Raw genomic sequence first — 19,498 nt, 5'->3', positions numbered from 1 at the left:
TAACTAAACAATTAATAAAAAAATAAAACATTAATTTTTTCAATCACTAAATTGATAAAGTTGAAAATTATTCCCGCTCGATTATAACAAGAAAGACTGAAACTCCCCTCCTTCTGTATGATAAGGATTGAAAATTTTTCCCAAACTTAACAATATCTATAGAAAAATTAAAAACAAAAATTAAGTTAAAATTAGGGTATCACTGTAAAAAGTTTAAAAAAAAATATATATATAATAAACAGTTTAGGATTACACGTGATTTTTTTTCAAAATGTTTTAATATTATTATTTTTATTGGAATTTCTGATGAATATTGAATATGTTTATTATTTTTGTATTCAATATAATTTTTTGGTAAGGTACAAGAACACGTACGAGTAAAACTTTCTGGAAATCCATTCCCCTTCGAGATTTTGTTCCCTTACCAGTTGCTTCAAATTCTTAATAGAACCAATATCCATAATACGTAAAGTATCATGACAAATTTAATGATAAATAAAAATTTTAATTTCTGAGTTATAAAAATAAATACTATTCAATAAAACCCGATCTCCGTGGCAGAGTGGTTTTCGTCTCAGTCTTTCATTCGTAGCTCCCGGATTTGAATCCCTGTCAGGTATGAGATATTTTCCATACGCTACAAATGTTCACTTCCATATTCCCACGCACACGCTTCTGCGGTAAATTAATTTATGAGTCAAATAATGATTTAATATATACAGAAATATTTAACTAAGATTTCTGTATTTTTAGGATAAGGGAAAATAAAAATTTGTATACTTTTTTTTACTGATAGCTATAATTTCTCTTAGTTGTATGTACCGTAGATTGAGGTATAAAAATACTTTATGTAAGGTTGGAACTTCTAACGAACATTTCAAAAAATATTACGCTTAAACATAATGCAAATTTATGTTTTAATTTTTTTTCATCAACTTTTTTAATATTCATTTTGAGTAGGAAATAAAATAAAAAATTTTGGTTAAAAGAGTTGAAAACAATATGAGATAAATAAAATTAAAAAAATATTACCGATAAGCAGTAGCACGTTCGTGCTGTTTGCGTACAATAGAGATCCGATTTAGGTGTGAAATATTGTTTTGTTTTCAAGGTCTCTGACCTTATTATTGTTATGGTTCGCTTCCCTAAACGTTAAATGATGTAATGTACTTTCACTCTTTACTATGCAATACTGTGTACTCCAATACACGTTATTTGATTGAAGATTTTATCTACCGTTTAAAAGTATGCAGTTTATATACTGCAATTGACGAGAAATTGTATTAAACGTACGAATAATTCTGTGAAAGAATAGGTTTTTAAAGTTACTTTCTATTATTTTTATTTCTTTTGTATCCTTCAAACGAAGAAAATGAGCTTTATTTTATTAGTTTATATGTTGCGATATTATAATAATTGGTATGCAGTTCCATTCTCTTATATTAACGTATTTGTTTTTTTTTTCTAGAATATGTGCAATAACATATTTTAATATACTTACAATTACTATTTTTAATTGTTTATCTACCCAGTTTAATGATTAATAGTATTAGATAATAAAATTAAAAGGCAATCCGGAAGTTTGTTAACTAGGTTTACAAAATAATATCATCATATAATAAATAAACCATAACAAAATGTTTTGTTTGATATTTCACTGAACTATATTCAGCAATCTTTACATTTAATTATTTACGAGTATTACGCAATATCTATTGCTATTTTCAAAAACAATACGAATTATTTGTAATACGTATAATTTATTACCTTTTTTAACGTAGATACTTTATTAAAATATTATTATGAATCATTCTACAGAGCGATTGATATAAAACTCATAATTTCTTTAATAATTCATTAGAATGGTTGGTTGTTTATTTTGTTTAATTTATATGCCGAGAGATGGCACATATATTAACTGTTTTTTCATCGTTTATAACACTGTTGTCATTTTATCAGCACTGTGTCATCACGGTAATTCGAGATGCAATCTATTCTAAAGCAGGACATCTGTTCATTGTGAAAGATTACTGGAACAAATCGGGTTTAGTGACGCAAATGCATTCTAGATGGAATTTGATAACCCACCGGGTTGGTCTAGTGGTGAACGCGTCTTACCAAATCAGCTGATTTTGAAGTCGAGAGTTCCAGCGTTCAAGTCCTGGTAAAGTCAGTTATTTCTACCCGGATTTTAATACTAGATCTGTGTTCTTTGGTGGTTGGCTTTCAATTAACCACACATCTCAGGAATGGTCGAACTGAGACTGTACAAGACTACACTTCACTTCATTTACACTCATACATCTCATCCTCTGAAGTATTATCTGAAAGGTAATTATCGGAAGCTAAAGAGGAAAAAGAAAAAGATGGAATTTGATGTTAGGTCAGGCTGGTCCATAATACTAGTGTTGGTTCGTAAGTCCAAAACAACTATTAATCTTCTGAATGAAACCGGAAACCATCGCCCACCCTAACTGCCAGAGATTACGGAAAATGTTCAGAAGAGACATCTGCGGTTACTCGATGAGTCATTAAGGCATTTGCCTCAGGAGAGCGAACTCTCGTACTCGATGTATCAAAGACCTAAGCTAAGGACGTGTAGGATGATGAATCTTCATGAATTGTTAAAACTCGATTAGGTTAAAAGGTTTAATATTGTCGTTGGTTCTAGACGACTATTGTTGCAAATCCTAGCATAGTAAACAATTACCTACTCACAGATGAAGTCTTGTTGCAGTTGTTTGGGTATGTCAATTCGCAGAATACAAGCATCTGGGCTGCACAACACCAGCATGCCATTCATGAAGAACCTATGCACCCATTGAAAGTCGGAGTTTGGATTGGAGTACCAGTACAATGAGTAGTATGTCCATTTTTTTTCAAAAGAGCTGTGAAAACCTAAGAGTATCGAAGTATTTTTATAGAATTCGTCGGAACAACTGGACGAGATTGAATTACGTCGAAAAATATTTGCAACAGGACGAAACCTGTCATCTTACACGAGAATTCATAACTTTGATCGAAAGTTTCTTTGACGATCGCTTTAGGAACTTGTGAAGAGTAAAATCACCCGATTTTATCCCACAAAATGTTTTCCATTCGGATTATCTGAAGTCAAGAGTATACGTTACATATCATTAGATGATTTGAAACAGAACTCTACCCCGCAAAATCAACGTATTCTCAAGGCAAATCGAACAGCCAGGAACATGACTTGGACGGAACGTGGATGGAGGACAATGCCAGCACTTCATTTAAAGATAAGAGTAATTTCTTAAAGATAATGTACCAATTAAAATATTATAAACCATTATTGTAAAAATAAAAAAAAAAAATAAAGAAAATCTGAGTTTTAAATGAATTCCTTTTTTAAAAGAAAAACTTCCTTCCTTTTTTCTGTGCCTCAGGGAATCACCGTTAGTTATTACTTCAGAGGATGATATGTATGAGTGTAAGTGAAGTTCAGTCTTGTACAGTCTCAGGCCGACCGTTTCTGAGATGTGTCGTTAATTGAAACCCAACCACCAAAGAACACCGGTATCCACGATCTAGTATTCAAATCCATATAAAATTAACTGCCTTTACTAGGCATTGAACGCTGGAACACTCAACTTCGAAATCAGCGGATCTGCGAAGACGCGTTCACCACTAGACCAGTGGGTTATATGAATCAACCTGTACTAAATTTAACGTTACTGCTGTTATAAAATAATGGGTTGTTTAAATAATCAATAATTTTAAACAATCAATTCAAATAAGTAAAAAAACAGCATATCATTACAATATAAATCGAGTATAAAAAAAAGCAATTTTTTCTTCTGAAATAATTTTGGTAGTCTGTAGCATAAATTAAGATACTCATCGTGCACTTGCAATGAAAGCGACTGTAATACTCTTATAAAATTATTCCTCTATAGTTAAAAAAAAAAATTATTACTGGTCTTTCATCTGGAACATATGCAGTTTTCCCTGTGAAATCATACATTAAAGTTTAAAATCTATACCGCTGAATTCTGTATATTTTAAAAACTAAATTACAAATATTCTGATTTTCACCTAAATTCTAAAATAAATCGCCATTTCTTATATCACTAAACATCATTCCGTTTCACCTTAGATTGAATATTGGGGCATAAATTAACTGATAACACAAAAAAGGTGCATTTTTTATTATGCAAATATGTCAGACGGAAGATAATATTTGGTCGATTGTCCTAAGTTTTCTTTCCCTGCAACTGTAAAACAACTTCACAGATTATCATGAAACTGATGTGAAATGTTTTGTCTAAATGGCGCGAGTAACATTAATTACACCGATTTAACAAAAATGATAGAACTCATTTTCTCTAATCCGAAAAAACATTTTTTTAAAAACTCTTATGGTGATCACGATGTTTTCATCAAATTACTTGCAAGTTAGATTTAAAAAAAAAAAGTATCTATTTTATCTACCAGTACTTTAAAATTAATACGATTACGTAATTTTAAATAACGATTTTAATGAACCATTGGAATTTTTTTTTTAGATAAACAGTTCGAAATCTGAATTGAAAAAAAGATATTAATAAAAAATGCAACTCCGCTTTGATTCTTCAGTACTAGAGAGAAACATATGGTTACTAATGTGTTGTTCCTATCTTGACCCTTATCTCCGAAGTATTGTAAGTGGAATAAGTGGTAAACTGTAGCAGACCTTGAACTTTCCTGTTGGTAGAATTGTTGTCTTCGACGTTTTCGCTGGGATTGCTGGTCTCTGGATGAGGTCGTAAAATAGATTCCTTGATACCTATTTCTTGATATTTGTCTGTGGGTGTAACTATGAACTTGTGTGTTAAATAGAGGCAATAAACATTTTCCATAGAAGGTGATTACTTTTTAAAATATTAATAATAGTTATTATATTTCAAAAATGTGCAATTACTGATTTTAAAAACTATTAATATAATTAAACGATATTTTTTTGTAGTTTACATTAATAGAAACTTGTAAAAAACACACATCACAATTAGTAGCGTAAGTAATAATTAGTTTTTCATATAATGATACGTTGTACATTTTTTCAGTCAATAAATATTCTAAAAAGAAAGGAAAAATGTATATATTTTTTTGCTTTTACATTTACGTAGAACGCTGTTAAACATTACTACTAATGCAAATTATATGAAGCTTTAATTATAAATTCATAACTATCAATTAAAACAACTATTGTCAAATAATTCGTTTAAACTGATCATTCGTTTTACATAAATAATTAATTGTTATTTATAAAATTATATTATACAAATTAATATTAAATAATAGTTTGTAGTTAATAATAAAAAATAAACATCTTGAAATAATAAGTTTATTAACATTCCATCCGACAATTTTGTAAAACATTAAAACCTATAATTAACTACGTTATAATGAAACAAACAAAAGACGACCTGCATTAACTCGCATAAGATTTCCTACGTACGTCCGCAAGGTAATGCCATTTCCGTTAGCCATCCAACAATATATAACCTGTCGGATCTGCCAATTACAGACTTGTCTTTTACTATTACCGACAAATTTTATAATAATAGTAAAAATTACTATCAGCTTCCTGCGTGATTATTACGATATAATCTGAAGGTCTTGGTTTCGATTCCCGGCAAGGTTTAACACATCAGCAACACCATTCATATTGTTGCATAAGCAAAAACGTAGCCAGCGTACGTATTATAAATTCATTATGAAAAGGAAACTAGGTGTTTGGATTGTGTGATACACAAATGTATAGAAGATGAATTTAGATATTTCAATTTTTTTTAGGCTACATAGTTACACAGTACACGTATACAATTTACAAGTACTGTACAAGGGAAAGTACGCAACTCGAGTCGAATCTACCGTGACGGATTTTTGCAAATCTTCACGTTCCACGACTATGTAAGTCATATATACTCGTATATTTATAATGTCTTCTTTTTTGTTTGATATCTTCCGACATGTTGGTAATTTGATACGATGATTCTTGTATATAAGTTACGCCATTTTATTTTGATTACAAGTAGTCAAGGGAACTGGAAATACGGTTACTATTGATTCCATATTTCAAATGTCCACTTAATGGATAAGTAAATATGTTCATATAATTTAATACTTCTTGGGTTGCTAATATACCTTTTGATGGTGAATGATCTTATTTAAACCCTCATAAAAGAGTGGGGGTTAAACCCCATTTTTTTGTTTTTTTCCGGACTCAAAGACACATTCTTGACCTAATCAGATGATTTCCTTAAATTAGTATTTTATTTTGATTATGTAATTGGGGAATTTCATTCAGGGATGGGGAAAAATAAGCCGTATATTTTGCTTTTTTCATCAGTTGATGTTTTTCTTGATATTTTTAGAGAAGATAAATGGATTTTAATGAAAATTTTAGGACGATTTATGAATATAGGCTTCGATATCATTTAATTTTTTGTTTATAACTGGTCAACAGATAGGAGATACGGTCACCATGGATCCTGTACCACAGATTTTTTTCTCAGAGAACAGAATTATTCTTTTACCTAACACAATATCATTATGATACGTTTGGTTTATGTTCTGACCCATGGGGTTCCACATCCAAAAAATTAAGTAAAATACTTCTTTCACATTTTTCATCTATCATAAACTGTCCTTATTTATTAGCTAAAATAGGTCATATTTAAAAAAAAAATCTACATGATTTTTAATTTGAAGTTAATTGATTAAGAGGGAGGTGGGGTGAGGCAGTCTACATTTAGTATTAATTATCTAATCCACCGGGTTGGTCTAGTGGTTAACGCGTCTTCCCAAATCAGCTGATTTGGAAGTCGAGAGTTACAGCGTTCAAGTCCTAGTAAAGCCAGTTATTTTTACATGGATTTGAATACTAGATCGTGATACCGGTGTTCTTTGGTGGTTGGGTTTCAATTAACCACACATCTCAGGAATGGTCGAACTGAGAATGTACAAGACTACACTTCATTTACACTCATACATATCATCCTCATTCATCCGCTGAAGAATTATCTAAACGGTAGTTACCGGAGGCTAAACAGGAGTATTAATTATCTAGAATATTTCGGCCTCCGTGGCACGAGTGGTAGCTTCTCGGCCTTTCATCCGGAGATACCGGATTCGAATCCCGGTCAGGCATGGCATTTTCACTCGTTACAAAATTGCCATTTCATCTCATCCTCTGAAGCAATATCTAACCGATGGCCCGGAGGGTAAAAAAAATCTAGATTATGGTTTGTCATACAATTTTAAATTTTTTCAAAGTGATTTACGTGTCAAAAATATATCCTTTGTAAACCTTTTGAGTCGGACAATTAAGGGTATGGGATAACTCATGTAAATATGTAGTTGTATATCACAATAACAGTTTGTAATACAAAGTTGGAATTTTTTACAGTAAATAATGTATGATAATTAAAAGCGAAACCACGAATTATTAAAAGCTATGGACTTATTCATAATGTTTCTTCTAAGTAGTAATCCTCTAATTGTTAAGCAAATCTTTGCCGGTTTTTAAAAATCTAATAACGTATAATTTTTTGAAGCTAATTAAGTTATTTAAAATTTTAGGATCTTTTCGTAACAAGCATTTTTAGAACTACCTAAATAATTAATCGAACCTTTTTGGAAATATATGATTAAAAATTACGGGAATATTTTGAATATATCAGACCTGAACAATTTTTTTTTTTTTTTTTTTCTTTTTGCTTGATATCGCCAAATAAGCGTGAAGCTTGTGCGTGGGATATGGAAATGGAATTTTTGTAGCGTATAAAAAATACCGGGATTCGAACCCAGAACCTCCGGATGAAAAGCCGAGATGTTACTACTCCCGCCACGGAGGCTGGCTTTAAAGGATAACTTAAAAATTATCACAGATTATTTAATATCCCTTTTATTCAATAAATTGAACAGCTACATATTTGGAATTTCAAGTTGCTATTCCATTAATGAACATGTTAGTTACCTTTATATGAAATTCATAAAATGCTTCAAATTCATGGAAAATTTTTAAATATTAATTTAAAAAATAAATTAAAACAAAACAAAAATAATTAAAAATGACAACAAAGAAAATTTCTTGAATTTTTATTATATTATTATTGAAGTAGGATATCTAAAAAGGAAATGAAGAAAAATAGACTTTCATTTTTTTTCAAAGGAATAAAAAAATAAGAAAAAATAAACAGTAGACAAGCATAAGCCAGAAGGGATTTAATACCGATTAGAAAAAAAAAACTTTTAAAGAATTATAAAGATTATTACGACAGGAAAAATGGAAAATAGAAAAGTTAGAAAGACCTAGATATCACGGTATTCCACATATCTCAGGAATGGTCGAACTAAGACTGTACAAGACTACACTTCATTTACACTCATTCATATCATCCTCTGAAGTATTATCTGAACGGCAATTACCGGAGGATAAACAAGAAAAAGAAAAGATATTATGGTGTTGAAAAAAATATTGATATTAAATGAATTTATAGAAATAAAAATTTAAATAAACTGGGTAAAAGAAAATTTTGTGATTAGTATCTGGCTAAAAAGATATATTAATTTGGAAAGTTACTGTTTATATCTTCCCCTGTTGAGTAGCGTAATTAAGGGATTGTTACATCAAATAAAAATATTTTTCAAGGTTTCTATTATGATCATTTGCTCTGTACAACATTCGCGGTACAAAAACCATAACTTTAGAATTGTTATGTTTGACAATACTTATGTTTACTGTTCTTAAAAATAATAATATTAGGAGATATGTTTGAAGTTTTAATATTACCTATATTTCGGTAGGTTTGGGTTGCTGATTTTAATACGAGAGTCGTTCAGAAAGTTCTCGGTCTAACAAAGAAACAAAAGATTTTTCAGAAATTTTTATTTTTTTATTTTTCAACGTACCGCCTTGCAATTCGACACATTTAAACCAAGGGGACTTTCCAATCTTTAATACCCTCAGTATATGCGATCCGTCCAACGCTGCAAAATAAGCGGTTGTCTCGGCTTTGATTTTATCGTTTAAAGTTAATCTTCCTTCAGTGTCTTTCTTCAGATTTGAGAAGAGAAAGTAATCGCTGGGACACAAATGCGTGTTATGTGGATCGTAGAATTTTTACCATACATCATGGAATTTCGCAACAATTATCCGAGACGTGTGTGCAGGTGCATTATTGTGGTGAAAGAGCATTTTATTTTTGGCCGAATGTAGACATTTAGCATCCTTCAGTTAGCTCACTAGTGAAGCGTAATACTCCCCAGTCATGGTCATGCTTTTTTTCAGGTAGCCTACGAACACTACATAACGAGAATCCTATGAATCCTACACAAACAGTAGCCATGACATTTACTGCAGACAGAATTGTTTTTGCTTTCTTTGGCGCACTTTCACTTGTTCCCACTCATTATTTGATCTCTGAGATGTAATCGTGAATCCACGCTTCATCTAGGTTATATAGACCTTCAAGAAACTCAGCGAAATCATGTTTAAATAAGTCTAAACACTCTTAAGAAGTATTCACCAAACGCATTTTTTGGTTGATTGTTAACAAACTCAGCACCCATCAAGCGGTAAGGTTTTGTATACTCAAAAGATTGTGTAAATTGATGTGGGTTTATCGAGATTTTTGCGATGTCACTAAACTCGTGTACCTTCAATCAACGATAATTTAACACGGAATTGTGAATTTTTATGACGATTTCGTCGGCGGTAGCAATTTTTCTGGAGTAAATTATTTTTCTCGATCGCCACAAGAAAGAAAATTAAATGAATACGTCTGAATCTTCGCTTCAAGCTGTCTAAAGGATCATACTCATCGGCCATACTTGCGCCATCTCTGCGAAACTTTCCGAACGACCTAATGTAAAGAAGAGCAGAATATAAAGTATCTCACAAATTATTTTTCTTTCATGCCTGGAACAGAATGGTTATATTCCTCATTATAGCTGCGCAAATTTTAACCAGTCCTTTGACAAGTCGTTTACATCCATATCGGTTAAAGTAAGTATTGCTGATAAATTTGGAATCAGTTTTACTGTACATTTGAACATGTTCAAATTAAAAATTTAATTCAGAACATAAAAGAATACTGAGTGGGTTAAACTAGTTATTTACCTGAAGAATACTGATCCAAATTTGATTCAGGGTAAATGTCTCTATTTGTAATAAAGGAAAAAAAACTATTAATGCAAAAGAAAGAACATTAAATTTTGATTAAAATTGGTTACGTGGTTTTCTTCTTTTTAAATAGCCAAATTAGAGAAATAAGACATAACAAACAAGTAACAATTTTAAAATCTATCAGTCTATCGCGAATAACAGCAATAAAAAGTCAATATTTAAAATATATATACATTTGTAAAAAATATGTGTATATAAATTAAGTTTTTAATGAAGTTGTAAACATCTTACGGACATGACGTTACAATCTTATTGACATAAATTATTTTTTATTTCTTGACTACCGACTATTACAAAACATAACAATTTTAATTTAAATATATTATATGTACATACGACATACGAATTTTGAATTATCATCTTATAATAAATCCCTGATAATGGAGATAATTGCTCGAAAGTACTTTGAAATATATTCTGAAAGTTGTTGGCAAGTGGAAATTTAATTTATACAACTGCATTAATACCAACGTTGCCAAATGCCTAGAAAATTAAATATAAGCAGACGCTAAATAATTAACTTATAATTATATAAAATTTAACCTGAAAAAAACTTGAATAATATTTTTAAAATTACACTATAGTAAAGAGAAAAAATTAAAAGTAATTACGTAAAAAATTTAAGTATTATAAATTCCACAGCAAACAATAGAAACCGCAGAAAACGGTGAAGAAAATCATTCCAAAACATAATATATGTAACAATGACATAGGAAGTCGGAAAAAAACTGTTACGGAACGAAACCACTGTGAATTATAAATAAAAAAGATAGTTAAAAAAGAATAAGACCTCCAACCTTGAATATTAATAAACATACGGTAAGTTACCGTATTATTTAAATTTATGTTCGGTTAATAAATTATATTACTAGCGAACCAAATTATAATAATTTTTAATAATACGTCTGTTACACGGATTTGAAGTGCACACTATATACAGAAAATTTACGTCTCGCTATTTAAATACATAAAAAAATGAAATTAAAATATTGATGAAAAAAATTAATGAGTTTCTCTGATCAAACAAAACGGGCATAATAGTTTACTTCTAATTCAGTATAATAAATTTATTTTTGTTTTTTAATATCAGTGACGTACATTGAGGCAGTATTTTTAATCAGCACACAAGTAAAAATCAATCGATTCAGGCGTAGATATTTAAAAATTTAAAGAAAATGTTTCGTATCTCATTTAATGGTACTGAATTTTTGTATATTATACATAATCTAATAATACACTCATGGAGATGATTTCAACATTTAAAAATGAATATCCTAACAAAAGATTTTCCAATAAACGTACAATTAACGTTTATATATTACTAGCAGACCCGACAATGCTTCACTATTGCTACATTTGAACATTAAATGAGCACAATAGAAAGATTAAATAAAACACATTAAATGAAAACAATTGAAAATTTGATAAAACATTAAAAAACTGAACATTACTGAACTTCACAAAATTTAACCTTTCACTTTATAAGTCAAAATGCAAAATAAATCCAATTGATACAACAATAGCCCTACATGTCGGATTTAATTCAAACCAATCTGTAAACACAGTAATCGGTGGAAAATAAATTTTTAACGAAAATATATATAGCTGCAAAATCATCACAATTAATGCTGAACATTAAGAAATTTACAAAACATTACTGAACTTTAAAAAATTTAACTTTTCACTTTATAAAAGGCAGAATGTAAATAAATCCAATTGTCAAAACAGCACTACCTATCGGATTTAATTCATATTACTCTCTAAACACAGTAGTCTGTTCAAAATACCCCTAACTTTCTTATACTGGTCAAATCGAGGATTGCAATAAATTTAAACCTTCTCTGGATAACGCGGACCATTTTGCAAAAAACCGCGTGTAAATCGGTCCAGTAGTTTTTTTTTACTAAAAAATACATACCAGCGTATGAATATATTGCTTTATATATATATATATATATATATATATATAGAAGAAGAAAGTCTGTTTGTATATTTGTTTGTTTTGTAAATATTTTAACACCGGCGGGTATAGTTTTTGGAAACATTTTTCTTTTCACGTAAGTAATAAATATTCTGAATACGAGCCAAATCGGACAATAAATACAATTTTTCGAAATATCTCGACCCCAGCGCCACCTAGTGAGTCCAAACTAATTCAGAAACCTTCGCGTGCGTGCGCACAACAATTCACCAAGTTTAATCTTATTCGGAAGAATGGTATAGGAACGAATACGGGACAAACAAACATTCATTTTTATATGTATAGAAAATATGTTAGGATTATATTTTTTTTTTTTGTGTTATGAATGAGCGGATATTATCAACAGCTATGGTCATTAGCCATAAAAATGGCTAATGAAATTGGTAACAAATGGTGGAAATTGGTAACGTATGAAAAAAATACTGTGCGTAACCGGGATTTGGGAGATCAAATCCATGATCTCTGCACGAAATGCCGAGACGCTACCTACTCAGCCACGGAAGCTTGTTATCTCAATTTTAGGAATTAAATTATTAAACAATTTATTTACTTTTTTGTTTCAAAAATTAAAAATGTGATTTTCACTACGTTCTCCAGCCGTTTTTTTTTTTTTTTTTTTTTTTTTTTAAGAGGGAGGAATTCCATTTATGGGTGCCAAGGCAATGTCGGACTCGCTAACCGGTTCCGGAAAATGGTATTAAGTTCGTATGTGTTCCTGCGCACTACCGACTAAACCTCCACACTTGGCCAACCACCCCTCCTGGAAACCTCTGATGTGGCATTATTTCAGGAAGGAGGTATAACTCTCACGCACACAATCGGACACCACTAACATACGGGAAACCCATACAATCAACAAAATACCCGACGAAACAAGCAACAACCAAAAATAACACACACGCATCATACAAACACAAGTCTATCATTAGCAAAGGAAACGCCCGCAGCAATCACAAACAAAAATCACACCCACACTCCTCACACACAGTAGCGTACACAAAATAATAATACTTACCATTTACAGCCGCTATCGTTGCTTCGAAAACACACCATCGGGCTTCGAGGGAGTGCCCCGCCAGCCGTTTAACATAGGTTATTTCTTTACAGAACTGAGAGGAAACGACTTTAGTATTACGTAGAAAAGTAATGAAAAAAAACTACAGTCTCTTTATTTTACTATTTCTCTGGCTAATTGTTAATTTATTCTGTACATAAAAAAATATTTATCAGATTGTGAAGCGGTGATTCAACTAAAATTTTATCCATAAAAAAAAAGTGATGATAAATAGAGTAAGAAGTGATTCAATGATTGAGTCATAAAATAATTCAGAATTTTATAACAATTCGGATGCAGTTTTACTTATCTACAACTTGCTGCGCGTTTTTTTTTTTTTTTTTTTTACTGGAAAAAAGGTCATTTAGTGTCTAAGGCTTAAGTTCTCTGGCTAGATTTGTTCTTCATTACATGAAAAAATAAATGGTTGGTTGGTAATAAAAAGGGTCTATGGGTTTATAATTGAATGCAGCTAAACCTCGTTATCAGCACATTATATGAAAAGGCACGCGCTGAATCACTTTATCTTTGAATTAAAAATGTATATATATATATATATTTATTTTTATATTCATAAGTGTCATAACACGGATATATCGTGAAACTTATATTTGGGCCAAAATTTATAATTTTTTTTTTACTATTTTCTTAATTCACCACAGAAGTTTGTATGTGGGAATATGAAAATGGAAATTTGTAGCGTATGAAAAATGCCACGTCTGACTGGGATTTGAACCCGGGATCTTCAGATTAAAAGCCGACACTTTAATTTTAGTCATTACATAATATATTAAATAGAAAACAAAAACTGTTCTGTCAGTAAACATTCAAAAAAATTCCAATATAACAAAATTTGCATTTTCATAAATTTTTTAATTATGGCCAAAAATATTTTTTAATAAAAATTTATTCTAAAAGAGAATTTATCTAAAAATTTTATTATACAGGGACATATCTTTTTCCACGAATATATTCAGGTATAGCCTAAATATCAGTCAGGGTTAATGAGATATTTCCTTAAAATCAGTTCAGTCGTTCTTACATCTGAGTTAAATAGACTAATAAACCGATATAAATCAAAATTTTTGATAAGTTTTTTTTATTATTAATCGAAATAATGATGTAAAATTTTTTTTTTTTATTTCAAACAAAAATATTTGTTTAAATAAATATGTATTTATTATACTTGTTATCTGTTAAGTTTTAATATCATGTTTTCTTCTTATTTAAAATATTGTAATGGCAGCCTTGATTGTTGTAATTCTTTTTCTCAACGCTAAAGCTCAGCTGATTCGAATCTAGACTCAGTACATAAGATGATGTTTATTAATATTCAATCAATTACAACAAACAAGACTATCAAATATATCTAATCAAAAATGTATTCTACATAAACTCGATACGGATTCGTTTACTTATTCAACTTCTACTAATCAACATTATCACTTCCTCCTTTACAGGATTTTCTGGATTTCAAGGCTTAATAGTATCTTTACTTTTTCTGTTTTCTTTTTTATGGTTTGCAAAAAAAATAACACATTTTAAGTCACTGTGTTCAAAATATAAACAACAGTCAAGTAAAAAAAAAATTACAAGTAAAATTCCTAATACATTATTACCAATGTAAACCAGTTAACTACGTCCGCCGCCGTATAAAAGTATACGTAACAAGACACCATAAATAAAAAGTTACAATTTTCAAAACAAGTTCTGAAAATTTTCAACTTGAAAAACAAGTTTTTCAAGACAATTAAAAATAAATTCAGTTACAATATATCTGAATATAAGACTGTGTTAGAAAAGAATTTTATTTTAAAAGCATTAACATTTTAAGTAAACTTGTATCGAAATGGAACAAAGAAAAGTCTGATGTAGACACTACTTGACTTCCTTGAATGCCTATTAAATTACATATACAATTTTTTTTAAAATGAGAAGTACATTAAATTTTATTTCATTAGTAACTTCTGATATGTTTTCATATTTATTGTTATTAGATTATTTATTGTACTTTTTTTTTTAATTCGAGGTTAATAATTATTATTAATAAATCAATATATTTGAATTAAAAAAAAGTAGATAAATCTGAGTCGAATCGATGTGCCTGACCCTTTAACACCCAAATATTTCGTTAATTGAAATTTTATTTGCCTAACTCTAGAACCAATGAAAATAAGTACCACTTATGATATATCGATGAAAAGTTCTCGATGAGGGCTTGGTTTACTGACACTTGGTTTAGTCGATTGCAATCAAAAGGGGAGGTATACAATTAGATGTTACAACAGTCCTAAATCCAAAATTTCAACATCTTACGACTAATTGTTTTTGAATTATGCGAGATACATACGTACAACAGAGAACGATTAAGGCTTTTCAGATGTGGGTGTGGCGCAGAATGATAAATGTCAGACGGTAAGAACAAACGAGAAAGTATTAAGAAGTATCGGAGAGAACAGGAAAATGGTAAATGTGATTGAATATTGGAAAAGGAACTGGCTAGAGCATTGTATGAGAAGAAGGTGTGGATGCAACAGAAGGCTTGGTGAATAGAAGGAAAGGAAGAGGAAGGAACAGATTTCAAATGATGGATGAGATTATGAAAAAGGGAAAATATGCGGAAACAAAGAGGTTAACAAATGTTAGAACAAGGTGGAGAGCAATAGCCGTGACAGATCTGCCCTATGGCAGAACATTATGAATGAATGTTAAGTGCAAGTTTAGAGAGTAAACCAGAGTAAAGAAAAAATTAAACAGAAAATAAGAATGTTGGATGAAATAAGTATGTTGTCGCTAAGAGAGAGGCATATCGTAGAAATTAATAGAGAAACTTATCAAATTAGTTAAACAATTTTTTTTTACGCAGGCTGTATTGATTTGTTTTGAAAATTATGTTCTTCTAATAGTAAATTTTATTTCGTAAAATGGGAAAAATAAGAAAGCCGGAAAAAATGAGATATTTCGAAAAATAATTATTTTTACTTTTCCAGTAATAACAACGTAGCTGCTACAGCAGCTACATTAGAGAGAGTTTGGTGATCGGTCAGAATTTTCGGTGTTGGATTTAAGAAAATTAAAATTTTCATGACCTCTTCTAACAGGAAAAAACATGAAAACTTTCGGAAGGGTATATTTGTGTGTTAATTGGACTGTGTTTTAATAAATATCTTCGTACTGCTATAAGATTAAAATTTGTAATTTGGCTCAAGTATTTCTTTGAATGAAGCATTGATACATTAAATTTTTGAAATTAATCAGGATATGAGGCATTTACCGCCATTTTAAAATTTTAACCTTTTGTGAGGAATCGCAGGAACATGAAATTCAATATAATATTACTGCACGAGCTGTTTACAGTAATGAAAACTTTAGGCAAATCGGACTTGAAAGCGGGAATATAATTAGCTTAATTATTGTGGACGTTTTCTTAATTATACATTTTCAAAACAGATTACTTAATACAAACTCATGATAAATAAAAATATTAAACTCACAAGTTCTAAAATTTTGGCCTCAAGGGGGTTCGGCCGTACCAAAAGTAACGGTGTTTTTTTTATAGATTTTGTTTAATACTTCTAAACCAGTTTAACCCATAAACATAAATTAGTATTTCTTTACACGAAAACTTAATAGTATTAAGTTTTAGGCCTCTACAAAGACGTGGAAAAGGCTGAACCCAATTTAAAATTCATTCGTTTTTTACAGATATTAAATAAGCTTTATATTAAAGAGGGAAATTTAATTAAAACACTTTCTTAAAGGGAAATCATACAATGAGATATTCATTTTAAGGATTCTGGAGACAATTAAGCAAAAGGGGTAAAATGGAACCCGGAATTTCTAAATTTGTTTTTCTAAAATAATTGATTAAATTCGTTATCTAAAATATAAATTCAAAATCATTTTCCATTTTGTTATTTTATAATTGATTTGATCAATTTAAAAAATAAATAATACCTTATTAATATTTAAAAACGCTATGGAGTATTTGAAATAAAAATCTATTAAGGCCGAAGCCAAATAAGTTATGTAACCCTTAGCCGGTTTTAATTTTTTAATGATTTAACAATTTTATGTGGTGAATATTATCTAGAAGTGAGATTACCAAGCAGTGAATTTGTCAGCTGTAAAAAATAAGCGGAAAAGGCAATCGTATTAACATACGATTACCTATAACAAGTTTTATGTCGTCTGGTGACGTCAAAGAAACATATCGGAAGGAGTTAATTTTCAAGGTTTATGACGTTCAAGTTTAAACAACTTTTATACGTAAAACAGGTTCCACGTAAGGGTCTCTGTAAACAGATAAAAAAATAATTTTATAATACATGTTTAATTAATATGCTTGTATATATACTTTGCGTAAGACACGTACGCAAAAATTGCTGGTATATTATTGTACGTGCAGCTTGTTAAATACATTTTTAAGTGCGAAATTACTAACAGAAAATGTGAGTAAGATTACTAACAGAATTTGTTTTCTTTAAACTGTATTCACAATCACATATAAATACAAGACGCAAAAGCAGAAAGAAAAAAGAAGTTTATATGATACATACGGGTATATTTGTTGATCTTTGAAAGGTACGTTATAATGTAGAATAGTTTAAGTCAGTGATTCCCATACTTTTCCGAGTCACGGCGCCTTTTTACAATTAAAAATTTTCCATGGCGTCCTACCCTAAGTAAAAGTATGACTACTCGTAAGTAAGAGATAAAAATAAATAAAACTCGTGTATCTTCATTTTTTTTACTTTATTAACATTAAATTATAAATGTCTTGATTCAATTAATTATGAAGCTTTTACAATATTTCGAAGCGCCGCGGCCAAGTTGGGAATCACTGGTTTAAATAACTGAATAACTTGAGTATTTCAGTATTTTAAGAAAAAGTCACAAAACTTGATGTACTCCTCTATGTTCATGAACCTCATTTATTGTTGAGATAACAATATTCAATACTACGTATACACAAACACACACACACACACACACACACACACACACACACACACACACACACACACACACACACACACACACACACACACACTTTTTAAAGAAAAGTTGATTGCTTTACATCACTGTAAAAAAAAAAATGGATCGCAGCTTGTCCGTGATCAAGCAACATTGGGACTTAGACTATAATATAAAAAAATTAACCAGTAACAATAATGCATATAAAACAAACAATAGATTAAATTAATTAAGACAAATAAATCAAACAAATATTTATAACAAAGCAGATTTTAAAAATATAAAATGATGTAACAAACAAAATTTAATCACGAAAATCATATTAAAAAAACCATAGCAACGTTTCTCATTAAATTAGAAGTTATGAAAATATTAAAAGCTAATAATAATAACAATAAATTTTAATACTCTATTAAAATTAAAAGTGACAATATAATAAACGAACCAGTGAAATATGATAATAACTTAAAGAAATCACAAATTTAATTTTTTTAATTGTTTAAAATTTTCATTTTTTTTTTTTTAAATCTTTTTATTTATAGTCGCATCAACAATTAAAGTCATTAGCGACTTATCAGTGTAATGTAACAAGTAAATGTAAGGTCTTAAACAAACTCAGGTCGACCATTCCTGAGACACGTGGTTAATTGAAACACAACCACCAAAGAACACCGGTATCCACGATCTAGTATTCAAATCCTCTCTTTATTTCTGTTTGGCCTCCGAAACCACTGTAAGGTAATTACTTCAGAGGATGAATGAGGATGATATTTATGAATGTAAATGATTGTACAAGATTGTAGTCTTGTACAGTCTCAGGTCGATCATTCCTGAGATGTTCAGTTAATTGAATCCCAACCACCAAAGTACACCGATATCCACGATCTAGTATTCAAATCCGTATAAAAGTAAGTGCATTTACTAGGATTTGAAAATTGGAATGGAATGGAACGTAAAAGTGGCGGGAGTTTCACAAATTCTCCCTTCGAATCGCAGAGCCTGGACAATGTCCCTTGATGCTGTATGATTCTGTAATCGGGCGTGTTTAAGGGTTTATTTATTAATGATGGGTCCAAGTTTTAAGTTTTATTATATTTTATGGACGGATTTATTAGCATTCCATATCCCTTTGTACCAGCGTTCTCAGACCCATTTCTGGGTCCGACCGAGGGAGACTAGGCTTTTAAAACCTAATCTCCCGACGTAATTCCCCTTCAGACCGTCCACTGAAGTCCTTTCGGTGCTAACGCTTCATAGGCTAGCAGGAATACGCCACATCGGGGCACTAATTGTT

At 30.2% G+C, this 19,498-nt stretch overlaps 1 protein-coding gene across 3 annotated transcripts in view; it reads left to right on the top strand.

The window, feature by feature from the left end:
- The window catches only part of LOC142328627 (ABC transporter G family member 23-like), a 153,096-nt gene that overhangs the window by 71,803 nt on the left and 61,795 nt on the right, over positions 1–19,498 (top strand). Inside the window, exon 1 of one of the 3 annotated variants that reach the window (XM_075372471.1) lies at positions 17,693–17,811. The exons of the other annotated variants lie outside the window; for them this stretch is intronic. The gene's annotated coding sequence lies outside the window, so the exon portion shown is untranslated. Of the gene's footprint in view, positions 1–17,692; positions 17,812–19,498 lie in introns of those variants that run through there. 3 annotated transcript variants of the gene reach the window in all.

This window comes from Lycorma delicatula, chromosome 8, assembly GCF_047948215.1.
Source record: "Lycorma delicatula isolate Av1 chromosome 8, ASM4794821v1, whole genome shotgun sequence".
Lineage (NCBI taxonomy): Eukaryota > Metazoa > Arthropoda > Insecta > Hemiptera > Fulgoridae > Lycorma > Lycorma delicatula.
This window is presented reverse-complemented; position numbering and strand designations above follow the sequence as displayed.